This window comes from Bos grunniens, chromosome 4 (assembly GCF_055505025.1).
Source record: "Bos grunniens cultivar Pamir isolate PY7600 chromosome 4, Bosgru_T2T1.0, whole genome shotgun sequence".
NCBI lineage: Eukaryota > Metazoa > Chordata > Mammalia > Artiodactyla > Bovidae > Bos > Bos grunniens.
Genome location: NC_141168.1, coordinates 94671048 through 94690137, shown reverse-complemented (window position 1 = coordinate 94690137; position 19090 = coordinate 94671048). Strand labels below are relative to the sequence as shown.

Here is a 19090-nt window from a genome sequence, read left to right as displayed (position 1 = left end):
AAAAACAACTGCTTTTATTTCCTTCTCATTCCCCGTTTAACAACAACAACCAAAAAATGGTCTCTATAATGAAGGAGCTTTTGGTGAAGACTGCAAGTTATAAAACTTCATACTCATAAATTTTCCTTTCAACTCCATTTCTCATTTGCCTCCCCTCTTCTGTCACCTGGTATGCTTCTTAAAGAATCTGTGTGTTTGAGTAGAATGGTTTCATAAAAAAATACTAAACATAAAGTACATTCCAGATGGTTAATCTGCCACAGTTATTAAAATAAGCAAAATATCTGAATTGCAAAATGAGTGATTGGTATAACTTAGGAAGTCAGTAATCAGGTCAATTGTATAGCTCTAGAAAGCCAAACCTTTCAAACTCCGCATCTTTGTGTGTGTGTGTGTATGAATTTGGTCACAAGTATGTCTTTAATCAACGTGTTGATTTTGGCAAGTCTGATAAGTAATACTAAGACTTATATAGATAGATAAAATGTTTCTTCACTGGAATCTCTCAAATAAGTCTCAAAAATGTCTATTTACACTCTGTACCTGTTGAACTGAATTAAAAAAAAAGGTAAAATCTGACACAGTCACATCACAATGTAAACTCTGCTTGTGAAATGTTATTGCAGCCAATATTTTAAATATTTTAGTATAAATCATTCTGAATGTATGATATGTATAATGTGATAATTAATATTTATCTTAATACATCTATTATTTATAAAATAAAATAATCAGCCAATAGTAAAATTTACTTCTTGCAAATTTAGTAGCTAAAATCAGCATATATTTTAGGTGTGTGGCTGATGCTCTCTGCTGCTCTACTTTTTAATTTAACATTTTAGAAAATAAAGCTGGAGGCCTGCTTTTCAGAATCCCTAATTTCTGTGTTATTTTTTAAAAGTGTTCCCATTAGGGAACTCTCTGCTTATCAACAACATTCCATTCACTGCTCATTGGTTTTCTATTTGCCTTGAAAGTACTAGACATTCTGATCATGGAATTCTGAACAGAAACTAACAACAGTTCATGGCCTGTGTCACATAAGCTTTATTTATTCATAGAAGTTATCTGCAGTAAATAAACTACTATAAGTAAATGAGTCTATTCTGAATTTTTTAACATGAAAAATTTTAAAAGGTAAAATATGTCTGATGATATTACATGATGAAAGAGAGCTAATAAAAGCACCACCAAGAAAAAGGTATGAGATTCCAGAATCCAATGGAGTTACATTGATAGCCTGGGGGTGTTGGTCTGTTCTGAATATTTCTTCCCTGCAGGCACTGTGTGATGTCATACTGAAAGTCTACCTTTGTGTTATAAAGGGTGAAGACACTTCCTACAGTCTTCCCCCATAATCATATTCAACTGCAGTGGTAAACAAGCCTATTTGTTTAGCACTGTTATTTAGACCACTGTTAAATAGTCTTTTAAAAAAAGGTAGAAAATGAAACATTTTCAAGACCATTATTTATAGGATTTTAAAATGCAGTATTTTTTAAACATTTCCATAGAAACAGTAGCTGTATATTATATTTACTGAACATGATGTTGGGCATTGTAGTCTACATGGATTATTTCATTACATCCTCAAGACAATCCTTTAAGTTATATACTATTATTATTTCTGTCTTACAAAGCAGAAAGCATAGTTGGGCTAGGTAACTTAATCAAGGTCATAAATGTAGTCACTCATAATGCACAAATTGAACAAATATTTGCCTGGCACTAGGGTTTCAGAAATGAGTAAGACATAGGCCCAGTCTCTGAGAAACTTTGTGGGAGAGATAGTCCTAAAGATAGCTGTTCAGTATGATATGAAAAGAACTCTCTACTCTAATCAGGAGCCATGATTTGACACAGGGAAACTGACATGTGAGCCAGGAGTTAAATTTTATCAAAAGAAAGGGGAGTGTCATTCTGGACCCTGTAACCTTCACTTCCAGAGAGAGCAAGAGATGAAAGGGCATTGTGCATGGGGAATGCTGGTGAGTTTGTGCAGCTGGAATGGAATGTGTAGGGAGAAGAAGAGCTAAGATAACACAATTACTCTTTTAGTATAAACTTTTACCATTTCCTTCCTTCCTTTTTTTCATGACCTTTCTTCTTTATAGACTATCTGTTTACTGTTTTCCCAAAATCTGTATAGTGCTTTTATTTTAAACAACATAAAATAGAGTGATTGAGATGAAAATATATAAGTAAATGCTGTGTAATAGACTCAAGGACTTGACAAGATGAGCAGGAATAGAGATATCCTTCCATTATGTAGGCCAAAAGTGGTTTCTAAAGTTAAATATCAAATACAGTTCCATGCATCCTAGATGATCTGGGGAAAAGAAAAAAGAAAAAAAAAATAGAGTTACACACCTAATTAAAAATTTTAATTTGAATATTAAACTCCCTCACAAGGTTGGAAAACCCCTATGGTTACCTCGGACATTTGAATAGACCACAAGCCATGGGAAACCCCTAAAGAAAAGTAAATTTATTTCAGTAGAACCAGGGCTTTCTGAGTTTATGTTTAAAGATGGTAATGTAAGTTTTTAGGTTGAAAAGCTAGGCATTTATTTCGGAAGGCAGTGTGCTGTTATAGAGAGACGAACTAAAAGAGAATGCAAAAGAAAATTCTAAGATGGTCCAGAACGTTGTTCAGACTATTCAGGAGGTTGTGCATATGTTTCTTCCTGATGAGAGAAGTGGAAAACATAAGTCATGAGATATGTTTTCACTCAAAGAATAGCAAAATAACGATGGAACCAGCACAAATTTTGTCTGTTTCTAACAATAGAAGAACCTACTGTAGAAATAAAGCAGCTGAAGAAGGAAAGATACCCATGTATAACACAAGAGGGGAAGTCCTAAAGGATAGTACATGTAAATGCTTAGAGTTGTTTATCATGTAGGAACAAAGCCAATTTAGGGAAATACATTTGACATTATAACATGTGATGGCAAAGGCTGATCAAATTACCATTTTATGCATGGAAATAATAATAAAAGTATGAATTAGAAAGTTGTGAATGCATGTGTGTATGTTTTGTTGTTCAGTTACTAAGTTGTGTCTGACTATTTGCAACCCCATGGACTGCAGCACACCAGGCTTCCCTGTCTTTCACTATCTCCTGGAGTTTGCTCAAACTCATGTCCATTGAGTCAATGATGTCATCTAACCATTTCATCTCTGTTACTCCCTTCTCCTCCCAGCCCCAATCTTTCCCAGAATCATAGTCTTTGCCAATGTGTTGACTCTTTGCATCAGGTGACCAAAGAATTGTAGCTTCAGCTTCAACATCCTTCCAGTGAATATTCAGGACTGATTTCCTTTAGGATTAACTGGTTTGAACTCCTCTCAGTCCAAGACACTCTAATACAGTTTTTTACAGCACCACAATTAGAAACCATCCATTCTTTGGCACTCAGCCTTTTTAATGGTACAACTCTCACATTTGTACATGACTAATGGAAAAACCATAGCTTTGACTAGATGGGCCTTTGTGGGCAAAGCGATGTCTTTGCTTTTTAATATGTTCTCTAGGTTTGTCACAGCTTTCCTTCCAGGGAGCAAGCATCTTTTAATTTCATGGCTGCAGTCACCATACACAGTGATTTTGGAGCCCAAGAACATAAACTCTGTCACTGCTTCTACTTTTCCCCTGTCTACTTGTCATGAAGTGATGGAACCAGATGCCATGGTCTTGGTTTTTTAAATGTTGAGTTTTAAGCCAGCTTTTTCACTCTCCTTTTTCACTTTCATCAAGAGGCTCTTTACTTCCTTTTAGCTTTCTGCCGTTAGGGTAATATCTGCATAACTGAGGTTGTTGAAATTCTTCCTGATAATTTTGATTCCAGCTTGTGATTCATCCAGACCAACATTTCACATGATATACTCTGGATAGAAGTTAAATAAGCTGGGTAACAATATACAACCTTGTCATATTCCTTTCCCAATTTTGAACCAGTTGTTCCATGTAAGGTTCTGTGTGTGTATATATGTATGTGTATATGTATGTGTGTGTGTGTATATATATATATATATATGACACATAGAATTTATACAGAAGCCCTGCATGCATGCTAAGTCACTTCAGTCATGTCAAACTCTTTGCAATCCCATGGACTATAGCCCACCAGGCTTCTCTGTCCGTGGGATTCTTTAGAATCCAGAATACTGGAGTGGGTTGCTATTTGCTCCTCCAGGGGATCTTCTTGGCCCAGGCATTGAACCAAACCCCCATCTCCTGCTTCTCCTGCATTGGCAGATGAGTTCTTTACTACTAGCTCCACCTGGGCAGCTCTTTACTACTAGCTCCACCTAACGTCTACTAATTTACGGAACACAGTGGACACAGAAAGAAGAAAAAGAGAGAGAAGAGTTAGAAGAGACTATGGGGTCACACAGAGTCAGACACGACTGACGTGACTTAGCAGCAACAGCAGTAGCAGATGTGACTTTTTCCAAAATGGCTTCAACAGTGTTTCCCTTCCTATATGTTCTTCGATGCTTGTCCCATTGATAAATGGAGTCTGTTTTCTACCTTGGTTGAGGTGGGCCCAGTGACTGTGATGAAAGAAATGCCATGAGACTTCTGAGACTAGACCCTACAAAATGATACAGTCCCTACCTACCTCTCTTGGGACACTCTGCTATGGGACTCTGAGGTCCACAGAAAATGTCTGGGGCTGCCACATTGTGAGCAAGCATCATGAAGATGCTACATGAGGATCACCTATTGCCTCCAGCCAAGGTTCCTGACAACCACCAGTATCAATCGATATGTGTGCTCAGTCACTTTAATCATGTCCCACTTTTTGTCACCCCATGGACTGTGGCCCACAAGGCTCCTCTATACATGAGATTTTCCAGGCAAGAATACTGGAGTGGGGTGCCATTTCCTCCTGCAGAAGATCTTCATACCCAGGGATCGAACCCACGTCTGTTGTGTCTTCTGCATTGGCAGGCATGTTCTTTATCATTAGTGCTACCTCGGAAGCATCAGCTATTAGACATGTGAATAAAAGATGCTTCCCGATGATTTTTGACTTCCAGCCTTCAGGTCCTTTCAGCTGAGGTCTCAGGCTACATAGAGCAGAGATTGCTGTTCCAACCGCTCCCTTTCTAAATCACTGATCCATAAAATCCATGATTGTAATAAAATGCTTATTTTATCCACTAAGTTTTGGAACAGATTGGTTATGCATCAATAAATGACAAAAACAAGAAAAGATGGAAAATAACTTTTATTGTTAAAATATTGAAATTGAACATTCTTGTACTCAGACCCTTGTTGATCTACGTCTAGAATCGGTATTGCTAGATCATGGACTCTCAATATCTTAAATTTAATTAATTGTTGCCAAGCTCCCATCAGCTATGTCTAAGAGTTACCATCAACATTTAAATAGTAAATTTGATCTCTCTGACAAATATGAGGAAAAAAATCTCAATATTGATATAATTTGTACAACAGTGTTTAGGACAACATGTTTTAACACAGTAAAATCTAAGTATCCTTATGAGAACAGATAGATAATTTGTTCATTATTCTCACAAGGGAATACTGTGTAGCTATTGGGCTTCCCAGGTGGCCCTAGTGGTAGAGAACATGCCTGCCAATGAGGCGATGTAAAAGATGTGGGTTCAATCCCTGCATCAGGAAGATCCCTGGAGGAGGGCATGGCAATCCACTGCAGTATTCTTGCCTGGAAAATCCCACGGACAGAGGGATTAAGATGAATTAACTAGATTAATACAGATCAATATGATTAATCCCAGAAATACAGTGTTAGGGGAAAAAAGCAAATTGCAATAGAATGATGCAATAGTATGATGACATTTCTAAGCATTTAAAAATCTGAGCAACGTCTCTGCTGTGTAATCATTCATGAAGTCTACAGAGTGTCTGGCAGGTTGTCAGGTTCTGTTCTAGACACAGAGTTCAGTTCAGTTCAGTCGCTCAGTCGTGTCTGTCTCTTTGCAACCCCAAGAATTGCAGCACACCAGAGGGGATAAGAAAAACATGAAGGTAAACACACAGATCTTGACCTCCCAGAGTCTGCATGGTCTGTAGACAGCATGCATATGTGTGCATAGTAAGAGAACAGAAATGTGGGCAGCAGCGACACCAGCTCCAAATGGAAGTTCCTTCTGAGGAAGGAGGACTGCAGAAGGAGTAGGGAGAGGGTAGGAAGAGTGTAACTTGATTTATGTCTTATTTCTTTAAAAAATGTGAAGCAAATATGGTAACATGTTAACATCTGTGAAAGTTTGGTAGCAATTTTGTAGTACCTTCTGTGCTTTTGAACCATGGTTTTGGGAGAAGACTCTTGAGAGTCCCTTGGACTGCAAGGAGATCCAACCAGTCCATCCTAAAGGAAATCAGTCCTGAATATTCTTTGGAAGGACTGATGCTGAAGTTGAAACTCCAGTACTTTGGCCGCCTGATACAAAGAATTGACTCATTTGAAAAGTCCCTAATGCTGGGAAAGATTGAAGGCTGGAGGAGAAGGGGACGACAGAGAATGAGATGGTTGGATGGTATCACCAACTCAATGGACATGGGTTTGAGTGAAGTCCAGGAGTTGGTGATGGACAGGGAGGCCTGGCGTGCTGCAGTCCATGGGGTCACAAAGAGTCAGACACGACTGAGCCACTGAACTGAACTGAACCCTGTGCTTTTCAGTCTGAGAATTTCAAAATTTGCAATAAAAATATGTCTATGGATAGATTAAAACACACGGGCTGCTGTTCACCTAGAGGCATGATATCTATCTTACTGATAAGTGGTATGTATGAATAAAAATTTTAAGTTTAAAATTTATTAGAACAGCCAGGTCTTAAATTAAAAGGAAGCAATGTGATATATTGGGAAGTATTTGTAAAGTCTTTCGACCCAGGTAGACCTGAATGAAAATTCTATTTTCTCCACTTCCTAGTATAAGTTAGTAAAATACTCAGGCTCCTGAAAGCCCAGTTTCCTAATCTGAAGATGATTGTATAAACCAAAATGTAAATAATCTGGTGTTTGAATCAGAAATAAAATAGACAAATAGCTAACACTTATTGAATGCTGGTACATGGCAGCCTCTGAATGCTTTACATGAGTTAGCTCTGTGATTTCCAAATTTTGTACTGGGACATCATTGCAGTATACTCACCACTGTTTGGGGGAGTATTTCAAATGTTTAGGAAAATATGGTACTTGACATTTTTGGACATTGCTCAAACATCTGGCTCAAGCTATTCCATAGTTTCACTCTTAGATCACATAATATTCCTTGTGATTATATCTTTGCAATATTGTTTTTCTTTTAAATTATGTGCACTATATTTTCTAGTGGCTGCTACTATAAGTTGCTAGAACATAAATGCTTATTAAGTTGTTTGGATGAAGTCATTTAAGAAATGCTATTATGAAGTATTTTGTGTGGCCTGGGGACACAGTGAAAAGACTTAGCACTTAGAGCTCTATGAACAAAGAAGGTTTGGGCCCCTCCCTCTAAAACAGTTCCTTTAATCTTTGTATCAACCAAAGAAGGTGAGTTCTAATCTTATCTCCATTTTACAGAAACTAAGGCACAAAGAGTTTTACTGTCTTGCTCAACCAGCCATGGAGTATTATGCAGGATTGAACCTAGTCAGACACTTCAAATCTCATACTCATAACCAGTGCACTCTCCTGTTTCTGTGTATGTATGTGAGTGCCCATGTGCTCAGTCGTGTCTGACTCTGTGACCCCGTGGACCATAGGACTGACCTTGGGTCAAGGGCCTTGGGTCCTTCCCAACCTAAGGATTGACCCATCTCTCCTGTGTCTCCTGCACTGGCAGGCCAATTCTTGACCACTGGTGCCACCTGGGAAGCCATGGTAAGTTTCTCTGTAAATAACTTTGTAAATATAGTGTGACAGTGGCAGAAATCCTGCGTTGAAGAGGAATGTCCTAAGGAGAAATATAATTTCAATCAGAATCTTAGAAGTATGTAATTTTAATCTGGAGCTGAAAGGGACTTTACAGTTTTATACAAGCAGAAAACTCAAGTCCTAATGAGTCTCTGAGACAAGCACACCTGGTCACTGGCAAGATCAGTAGAAGAACCTCTTTCTCTTTTTCCCAGTTGTGAAATAACTGTGTGAAACTGAAGAAGTTTTATTTGGAAGTGGCCACCCAAAATAGGATATACTTGTAATACCTCAGGAAATTAGCAGAAAAATAAACACCCACATTTGGAGAGCAGTTGGCATGGCTGGATCTTTGTAGTTGATAAGAACCAATAGATAAAAAGCCAGGTTTGTTTTTGTTTTTGATTGTTTATTGAAAGTATATAGAAGTACAGTTGCTTTTTTTCTTCTTTTTATTTTTTAAATTATGAAAGTATGATAACACATTTACAGAAGACTTGGAAAATACTGAACACAGTTACTATATAGGATATAGTTCCACTCTATATTACAATTGTTTTTTAAGTAGATAAATTAAGATTTTTGGTTGTAGTTTCAATATCAAACTCTTAAAAATTAATAGAATGAATAGACAGAAAAGTAGAAGGATATAATAGACCTGAAAAGCACCATGAACCAATTCAACACAATTAAGATTTATACAATTTTCATATAAGAGCAGGATACAAATTCTATTCAAGTTCCCATAGACTATAAACGAGAAGATACTGGAACATATCCTGGGACATAAAACAAGGTAAAAAAATATTTCATGGTGTAAAGGTATTGAAATCATACAGAGTCTGTTCTCATATCACTGTGAAATTATGTTAGAAATCATTATCAAATGATATTTGAAAATAACCCACATATTTTCAAATGCTATGTGGCATTTATCAAGAGATATCTTTAACTTAGCCATTGAAAGTGGGATGAAAATACATGCATGTGTGCACTTCTGCTTACAACATTTTTCTACTTAACCTCACAAATTGTATATAACTACTTTATTTTGTTAAATTGATCATGTTTCCATTGTGGCTTGCAGTTGTAATTATCTTTTATTTTTTTGCCTGGCTGTTGATTGTGAAGACTGATGAACATCTTTGACTATTGTGATTATGTAACTATTATTCATTTTAATCATTGGATCATGATTGGTCAACAGAAAATAATAGAATTCTATATCACTAAAAACTGCCATTTAATTAAAAAAAAAAAAACCCTGTAATCATGTTTTAAAATCCAGATGCATTTTTTCTTTTAGTAATTTTTAAGAAAATATTTTTTTGGAGTATAGTCGATTTACAATGTTGTATTAGTTTCAGATGTACAGCAAAGTGATTCAGTTACTCATATATTCATTCTTTTTTAAGATTTTTCTCACATATAGGTTCAGTTCAGTTCAGTCGCTCAGTTGTGTTCCACCCTTTGTGACCCCATGAATTGCAGCACACCAGGCCTCCCTGTCCATCACCAACTCCGGGAGTTCACTCAAACTCACGTCCATCCAGCCATCTCATCCTCTGTCGTCCCCTTCTCCTCCTGCCCCCAATCCCTCCCAGCATCAGGGTCTTTTCCAATGAGTCAACTCTTCTCATGAAGTGGCCAGAGTATTGAAGTTTCAGCTTTAGCATCATTCCTTCCAAAGAACACCCAGGACTGATCTCATTTAGAATGGATTGCTTGGATCTCCTTGCAGTCCAAGGGACTCTCAAGAGTCTTCTGCAACACCACAGTTCAAAAGCATAGGTTAGCACAGAATATTGGGTAGAGTTCCTTGTGCTATACAATAGGTCCTTGTTGGTTCTCTATCGTATGTTTAGTAGTGTGCATGTATTCATCCCAAGCTCCTGATTTGTTCCTCCCTGCCATCTTTCCTCTTTGGTAGCCATAAGTTTGTTTTTTATAAGGAAGTAGTTTGTTCAATCTCACAGAGAGCTCTGGAGATAGCATAGGTCATATTTCGGAAGTATCCAAATCAGGTCCAAGAGAGCTGGAGTATTTGTACTTCTTGGCCAATCAATCATTGTTTAAGGCATTTAACCTGGGCACTATTGACATTTGGGGGATACTTTAGAATTACCTTGGAATTTATTGAAAAATACAAATGCCCAGGCATTTTTTTCTTCTCCAAAGCTTCAGATGTGATTCTGTTGAGCAGCCATGTTTAGAAACAAGTGGACTATATGATGATCTTTTACTTTGAAAAGCCAGGTGTTTTGGAACTGAACTCGGAATTTATAATGCTTTTTTCCAGCACTTACTAGAGCAACTGCTCCCATTGGGCAGTCAAATATTCCTCATTAAAGGCTTTTGTTCGAGCTCTGTGATTCCTACTCTAGGAAACGCTTCCTTCCTATTTTGCTCTCCAGGAGACAATGTAATACTCACTTTTCTTGTTGTCTGGCTTCATCAGCTGAAAGCTCCTCCAAGGGCAAGGACCGTATCTTTTCCTCACTCAATATTTCCAGTGTCAGTCAAACATGGTACCTAACATATAGTAGGTGTTTAAGAAATGTTTGCTAAGTGAGATTATAATGAATGCATGTTGGCAGAAGGCTGTATATGAGCTATGGTGTTATTAGGTCGGTACAAAAGTAATTGCAGTTTTGGGCTGTGAATTTTAAACCATCATAATCAGACTCAAACACATCTTTATTCATCAAAATAGGAATCATTACAATCAACACATTTTTGCCAATAAGAAATGTTTGTTTATTCCCGTATCATAAAAATCCATGCTTCAGGATTCGACAAGCTCTTAGAAAGCATTTTCTGCCTCCTGCTGGTTGTAGAAGCATTGTCCCTGCAAAATGTTGTTGAGATGCTTGAAGAAGTGGTAGTCACTTGGTGAGAGGTCAGGTGCATATGGTGGATGAAGCAAAACTTTGTAGCCCAGCGCATTCGACTTTTGAAGCGTTGGTTGTGGGAGGTGTGGTCAGGCATTGTTGTGGAGAACTGGGCCCTTTCTTTTGACCAGTGCTGGCTGCAGGCATTGCCATTTTTGGTACATCTCATTGATTTGCTGAGCATACTTCTCAGATGTAATGATTTTCCTGGGATTCAGAAAGCTGTAGTGGATCAGACTGCCAGACCACCAGACAGTGCCCATGATTTTTTTGGTGCCAGTTTGGCTTTGGGAAGTGCTTTGAAGCTTCTTCTCAGTCCTGCCTCTGAGCTGGTCATCACTGGTTGTAATATACAATCCACTTTTCATTGCATGTAACAATTTTGATTGGAAAATGGTTCATTGTTGTTACACTGAATAAGAGAATATGACACTTCAAAATGACAACTTCTTTTTGATTTGCTGTCAACTCATGAGGCACCCACTTTTAGAGCTTTTCCACCTTTCCAATTTGTTTCAAATGCCAAATAACCGTAGAATAGTCGGTGTGGAGCTCCTGGGCAGCTTCTTGTGTAGTTCTAAGAGGATCAGGCTGGATGATGCTCTCAGTTGGTCATTGTCAACTTCTGACGGTCAGCTATGATGCTGCTCATCTTCAGGGATCTCATTGCCTTTACAAAACTTCTTGAATCACCACTGCACTGCATGTTTGGTAGCAGTTCTTGGGCCATCAAATGCGTGTTGATGTCGCGTGTTGTCACTGCTGCTTTGTGACCCATTTTGAACTGGAATAAAAAAATGCTGGAATTTGCTTTTGTCTAACATCATTTCTGTAGTCTAAAATACATATAAAATAAATAGCAAGTAGTAAGACATTAGCAAAAGACATAAAGCAAGAAATGCATATTAAAATGATGTATAACATAACCACATTTATTTGAGGATGTATTCCACTATCAAATGACAAACTTCAACAGTGCAAAACCACAGTTACTTTTGTAACTTATACATAGAGAACAGCCTAGTATAGAGAACACACATGTATTATTATATAAATTATGGAATTGGAATTATATTTTATCTCTACTCCTTTTATTGGTTTGGAATCATAGTTTTGATCTCTGTAGAAGTCTTTAGTTGATGAACCTCTTGACTTTTAACAAGAAAAACTAGGGCTTGCCAGGTGGTAGTTAGTGGTAATGAAGGTTTCTCAGCTCTTAGCTGAGAAATGCAAAACTGCAATTACTTTTGCACCAACCTAATATTTATTTCATCAGCTCAAATGCACACTTGTCTCCAATAGGAAACAACCTGATTTGGACTTTACCTAAGTAAGCAATGAATGTCTATTATGTTAAGCCACTGAGATTATGGGGTTTATCTATCACACAGGCTTCTGTTCCTCTAATACATCTGTTCGTTAACCTACAATAATCTTCTCCAAACCAAAACTTTATCAAGAGTCAGGCCTCTCTGTGTATACTCAGCTTCACTCAGAACCGTTTTGCAGATCCCCTCTGCTCTGGCCACATTGTGAGGTAGACACACATCTGCTTAGTGCTTTGAGAACTCACCACCATCATTCTCACTTCTTTGCTTTTATTCATAATATTCATGTTGCTTGAAATGTTCATTCTCTCACTTCTTACCTGTCTACTTTCCTCATTATCTTGCTTAGGCTAATCACTGTGTTGTGCCTTTTCTGATAGTTTTAGGCCCATGGACAGTCTTCCTCTAGCATGACAATTCTGGCCTGCACAATTCAGCTTATGACTATACTATCTATGATTTATATGACTTATGATTTATACTATCTATAAATCAGCTTTGCTCTGATTTGTTTCTTAGTCTGGACTCACCCACTTGATTCCAAGATCCTTAAGGACAGGCATCAATCTTGAGGGAGCATCACCCGGTCTAACGTGGTCCTAAAGAAATGGTAGTCATTCAGTATTTTGTGATTCACTTGCTCCATTGATAGCAACCTCACATATTATTTAATTTGAATCTCTGTGCCTTCAGGTGTACTTAAACCACAGAATTTTCAACAGGGTTCTTTCAGAGTTTAGACTAGTTTCACTTGCTTTGTTCTCAAGCCAATGCAGCAACATGTTGACCCTTCTTTGAATAAAACCAAGTCATCTTCATGGTGTAAATCTCAGAGAAGAAGGAAAGTATCAGAGATATGAATGAGGATGGTGGCTAGGAAGGGATGAGAGAGTTGTTTCTTTCCTGATGTTTTCATAGCCAGCAAGGCATCCGTTGGGCTTCCCTAGTGGCTTAGATGGTAAAGAATCAGCCTGCAAAGCAGGAGACCCTGGGTCAGGAAGATCCCTTGAAGAAGGATATGGCAACCCACTCCAGTATTCTTGCCTGGAGAATTCCATGCATAGAGGAGCCTGGCAGGCTACGGTCCATGGGATTGCAGAGTCAGACATAACTGAGTGACTAACACTTGTCCTTGTTGGCATCCCTTAAGAGGTATGCAGATCCCTATTAAAAAATAGGAATTTGTGTGAGTAAAGAATATAGAAACTTTAAAGCAGTTTCAGTATAGCAATTACATTAAGGGTTTTTGCTAAATCTTCAGAGGAATGTAAATAATTTTTAAAAACTGTTGGAAAATAACTTTTTAAAAAGTTTTAATTTAAATAAAAGGGCTTAATTTAAATACAAGTTGCATGTTTGAAGAATATTGACATCACAAAATACCTTCAATAAAATTGATACTGATGATTTTTGTTGTCACTCCCCAGCCAATTCTAGATATTCCAGATTTTGTTTTAAACTTTTTAATATTTGCTTTCAAAATTATGATTCTTTCCCCATAGGTTTACTATATTAAGTTCAAACAAGAAGTCATTAAGCTTCTTGAATGGGCCCTAAACTATGAAAAATTGAACAATAGCGGGAAGAAATTGAGAGTCCAGTAAACATTTTGCCTTAAATGAAAAGATGGTTCCAAAGTATCTAACTTGAAAAGAATGATAGCCAGTCCAGGTTTGATGCACGATACTGGATGCTTGGGGTTAGTGCACTGGGACGACCCAGAGGGATGGTATGGGGAGGGAGGAGGGAGGAGGGTTCAGGATGGGGAACACATGTATACCTGTGGTCGATTCATTTTGATATTTGGCAAAACTAATACAATTATGTAAAGTTTAAAAATAAAATAAAATTAAAAAAAAGAAAAGAATGATAGTAAAAGTGACAGAAATCAGATACACAGAACAGAATTTAATGAGAGAAAAAAAATTATCTCAGTTTCTGGATAAATGGTTGTTATAGAATATCTCACTGCAGATATCTGACAGCAGTTTAAAGTATCAATTGGGAACACAGTTAAGAATTAGGAGTGAAGATGCCAATTTAATAGGCATCTGCATTCTGTCCAAGGCATTGTAAGAGAGCAAAATTTGCCACCTCAAAATATGTCTCTTTGTCATGAGAATTGTTTTAGGCTGATTATTTTTAATGCTGAAAAGACTTAGAAGGAATCTCTGATCTTCCCCATAACTGCCTAAAATAATTTAGGTAGAGAACCTATTTAGGAAGAGAGCTATCACCACAGATAATAAGGTATAATATGAACTAGGGGTGGTTCACTAGGAGGAACCTAGTCAATTTATTACAATTCTCTGTGTCCAGTTGTTTCTGTATGGCCAGCAGACATTCTTTATCAAACATTTGCTCATTTCATCTTCCTGTGAATTGCTTTCTTTCCCTTTGAAGTCCCAGACCCCACTCCTTTCTTTTTAGCTCAGAATAGCAAATACACTCCAATTGCCTGACTGTTCTTTGAGGTTGTAGTCCATGGAGTTCTCCATACATAATTAATTATTTTTTCTCCTGTTGTGATAAGTCACTTCAGTCGTGTCTGACTCTTTGCTACCCAGTGGACTATTGCCTGCCAGGCTCCTCTGTTCACGGGATTCTCCAGGCAAAAATACTGGAGAAGTAGGGTTGCCATGCCCTCCCCAGGGTATCTTCCTAACTCAGGGGTCAAACTCATGTCTCTTATGTCTCCTGCATTGGCAGGCAGGTTCATTACCACTAACTACCACCTGGCAAGCCCTAGTTTTTCTTGTTACTCTCTCTCAAACATCATTTTAGTTACTTGACCAGCCAAAAGGACCAAGAGGGGAAGAGGAAATTGTTTTCTTCCCAACCAGTTTCATCTTTTGAGATTTTATTATTTTCTTTCTAATGTGCTGGATTACACTTTTGTAGCTGTATGGCCCATGAGGGGTTGAGGACAGGGAGAGAGGAAAGAGGAGATTTCTGTTTGTTGCTGCTACTCTTCTAAGGATCAGAAACAATAGGGAGTGTAAGCACCCCTGCTGAGGTGCTTGAGAATGACAAGCCCTCTGATGAGTAGTTGTGCCAAGAGAAGCCTTATGGTAATATGAACTCTCTCTCCTTGTTAAATAGTGTCTGACGTTGACACCCTAGTCTGATTTTATCACAGCTAGCTCAAAATCCAGAGTTCTTTTATGAAGAGCTATGTGAAAAGCCACTAAAAGCATTCTCTGATGCTATAGTCAGTTCTCCAAAGAACATCTGACCTTTAATCAAGTGCTGTATGAGGGGGGAAATTTCTGGTATGTTGTTGAATGGACAAGAGAAACATGTTTCTCTCTTTAAATGTGCTTTAGATGACATTGAGTAGGTTTAGAGAGATTTATAACAAAATGGGATTGGTATGACAGTAGAATTCCTTAACTCACTCTTTTATGTCTCTCAGTGGAATCTTTATGTAATAAAATATCAGATTATGGGCTCAGCACAATCATATTTAAAACACGATCCTGTGTACAAAAGCATCTCATCATTTAGAAGGATTCTTTAGTTTAATACTGCTTGATACAAATTTAACTTGCTTTGGTGCTCAAGGTTTACAGTAAGTGTAGTTAACACTGCTTTGTGCTTGCCGCACAAAACTTCCAATGGAAACCAGTCAACACAGATTTCATTAATCTTCTAAACATTGGGCAGAGACGTTTAAATGAAAAGTATGAACATCTTTCCACAAGTGCACATCTCCCCTGGGTTTGTTTATCTCTGAGTAGGCACATGTGATGAAAACAGCGTGTCACTGTGGGGCTTCCCAAGTGAAGGGTGGTAGCTCTTTGCACAGAACAGAGTGCACTGTGCTATTGCGAGCTCCCGCCTTGTTGTATTGTCATCTGTGTGACGTTGATTGTGGCATCTTCCTTTCAAGGGTGCCGAGAGTTACTTCTTGCCTAAAAAGAACCGTGGTTGGTTTAAAAACAAAGCAGGTCTTAATCCACATGCTTTTTATTTCTTTGATCCTTGCCTTATACTACTAACCGTCCTCTCAAGAAAAATTTCAAACACCTCAAGTACACATTACCTGTGCTTCAATATATAACTCCTTAGTGAGTTCTAAACTTGCCACAGAACAACAAAAGCATAAATCCCAAACTGAATACAAGCAAGTAAGCCTCAAACTTTTAAAGGCTGATGGCAGTCTATTTTAGGAGATTATGTTGAAGATTGTGGACTATGAGTAAAATTCCTCACGTTTGGTTTTGTATTGGTGATAGCATAATGTAAGTACAAAGATGGTGATCCACATTAGAGTGCCAGCTCCTGTTCCAGTATTCTACATAGGTCTCCATTTGACTTCTAATACTAATATGCATTTAATCGGATATAAAAGTTAAATGGGGAAAAGACTTATACAAGTTCTTATACAAGTTCTTCCTTTGCATTTAAGATTACATTTGGATCAAAAGTAGAGTGATGAAAAATCTTTTCAGTAAGTCTCCTAAAGCTTTTCTTTCTACTCTTATTTTCACCTGTGTAAGTGGGATATGCTAATAACCAATACCATGGTTAATGTGTAGTAGCTAAGAAATGACACTCAGCACACAATATGTATTATTGTAGAAAGAATAATATACCCTTCCGCTCCAAGACGTCCACCTCCTTATCCTTGTAACCTTGGAATATGTTACCAAAATAGCTGAAGGGACTTTTCAGAGACAAATACATTCAAGGATCTTGAATGGAAATTAACCTTGGTTTTCCAGGTGGGACCAATCCAATCACTTGGATCCTTAAAAGCAGAGAAACTTCCCCAGCTGTGGTCAGTGAGATAGGAGGAGAGTCTCAGTCATAAGTTGGGAATTCCATCTCTGTTTCCCTGACTTTAAAAATAGAAAGAAGCCTGGAACTAGAGAATGTGAACAGACTACAGAAGCTAGAAACAAATGGCGTATTGGTGAGTTGAAATTGAATCAGTTACTTCCCTAATATTAAAATGTACAGCGAATTCTTGGGTTACTTGCTTAAAATGAGTATCTCCAGGCTCGGTCTCATACATTCTGATTATTTATAGCTGGTCTAGGGCCCTAAAATCTGAAATTCAACTACATTTAGATGGCAATGTAAAAGTCACTCTAACTTGATTTTATTAGAAGTGAGTTGCCATATTTAACATGTAGTTTAAGTCTCCCCGCCCCCCCTCCCCAATATTTGCATTCTAGAATCAGGGAAAAGTAACACACATTCAAAATGGTACTTACTCCCCACTCCATTCAAGTTAGCCTGCCTGATGGTTTCTCTCTAGAAAATTAACCTCAATTTTTGAAAACTGAACCAGAGTACATGACCAGAAAGCTCAGGAACGTCCCCTTTCACAACACTTATTACATGTTTGTTTAATATGTTTTCCATGCTAGACTGTAAATTCCATTGGGGCAGACAGTATGGGTACCTTATTCCCATCAACAGCTCCACCAGCTAGCAAAATGCCATCTTTAGTCCAGAAGTCCTGTAACCAAAAATGGGTTCCAGCTGCTTGCTACTCAAATGTCAATAAAGAGCCCAGGTTAGTGGAAAGGATAGTTTGCTTTATTTTAGATGCCAGCAACTAAGCCAAGAGGGCAGACTCCGGTGCAAAGGCTGACTCCCCCACCCCAGTCTGGGGACAAGAATTTTTAGAGGCAGAGAGGGGGCCTACATGTAGAAACAGTACAATCAGCTCTGACAGTCATCATTAATGTCTTCATAGAATTATTTGTTCTTGTATATACATTTGTCTATTTGCCATTTATTTATTGAATAACTTGTTTATAGCTGTATAGACTCATAAATATTTATACTTTAGTTTATAATCCAATACTGCTTTATTTTGTTGCTAAAATTGTTCTAACTTTAGCCCTTGGGAGTTCTTTCAGTTCATGCCCATATCCCCTTCATGTACCCACACTACTGTGTGCTTTATTTTTGTCTGTTTTTCTTTTGAGTTTTCCTTACTTTATGGCCCTACAAGATGTTCTAGATTAATCTTGCGTGTTGCTGATAAGTCACTTCAGTCGTGTCCGACTCTGTGCGACCCCATAGACGGCAGCCCACTAGGCTCCTCTGTCCCTGGGATTCTCCAGGCAAGAACACTGGAGTGGGTTGCCATTTCCTTCTCCAATGCAAGAAAATGAAAAGTGAAAGTAAAGTCACTCAGTCATGTCCGACTCTTCGAGACCCCATGGACTGCAGCCTACCAGGCTCCTCCATCCATGGGATTTTCCAGGCAAGAGTACTGGAGTGGGGTGCCATTGCCTTCTCCAGCCCCAATTCGTGTGTGTGTGTGTTTTAGTCTTATTGGTGAATAGTATTATTAACTAGGATATGAGTGTTACATGAGTTAATTGCTTCAGCTGGCAAAGTAAAGAAATGACTAATTTGAGTATATATGTTTGTTGTTTAGTTGCAGAGTCGTGTCTGACTCTTTTGTGATGCCATGGACTGTAGCCCTCCAGACTCTTCTGTCCACGGGATTTCCCAGGCAAGAACATGGGAATGAGTTGCCATATTCTTCTCCAGGGAGTCTTCCTGACCCAGGGTGCCTGCCTATACACTTTTTATGTGTAATCGTATTTTTGATAATAATCTGAAAATAACTTCACATGACTGTCTCCAACTCTCATCCATTACGACACAGATCTTGCCCTCCCCTTGCTATGTGTTACCTCCTACCCCAACAGTGAGAGAACCGGCTCCCATCTCCATTAAGATGTAAGTAATTGTTCAGTTCCATACACTTGTAGAGTGGCTTCAGAGTTGTTAACATATTACCCCTGTGGGAAACAACTTTATGAATTAGAGTACAGTGCTTATGTACAGATCCTTTTGACTTTAGGGATCTTATTTATTTCTCAAGTTACTCAGGTTAGCACCTGTTTCCCCAACTCTGTTCAGTGAAGTGGCTTCATCCATTTGTGATACTGTTGGATTTTTTTGGTTAACATTCTCTATTTGACCTTGAGATTCTGTG

At 38.1% G+C, this 19090-nt stretch overlaps 1 protein-coding gene across 13 annotated transcripts in view; it reads left to right on the top strand.

Moving 5' to 3' along the window:
• Positions 1-19090, top strand: part of AHR (aryl hydrocarbon receptor) — a 503901-nt gene that overhangs the window by 258787 nt on the left and 226024 nt on the right. For 2 of the 13 annotated variants that reach the window (XM_086397509.1, XM_086397510.1), the window contains exons 5-6: positions 16848-17038; positions 18524-18831. The exons of 9 other annotated variants lie outside the window; for them this stretch is intronic. The gene's annotated coding sequence lies outside the window, so the exon portion shown is untranslated. Of the gene's footprint in view, positions 1-16847; positions 17039-18523; positions 18832-19090 lie in introns of those variants that run through there. 2 more of the 13 variants (XM_086397515.1, XM_086397513.1) reach the window with 2 other exon arrangements.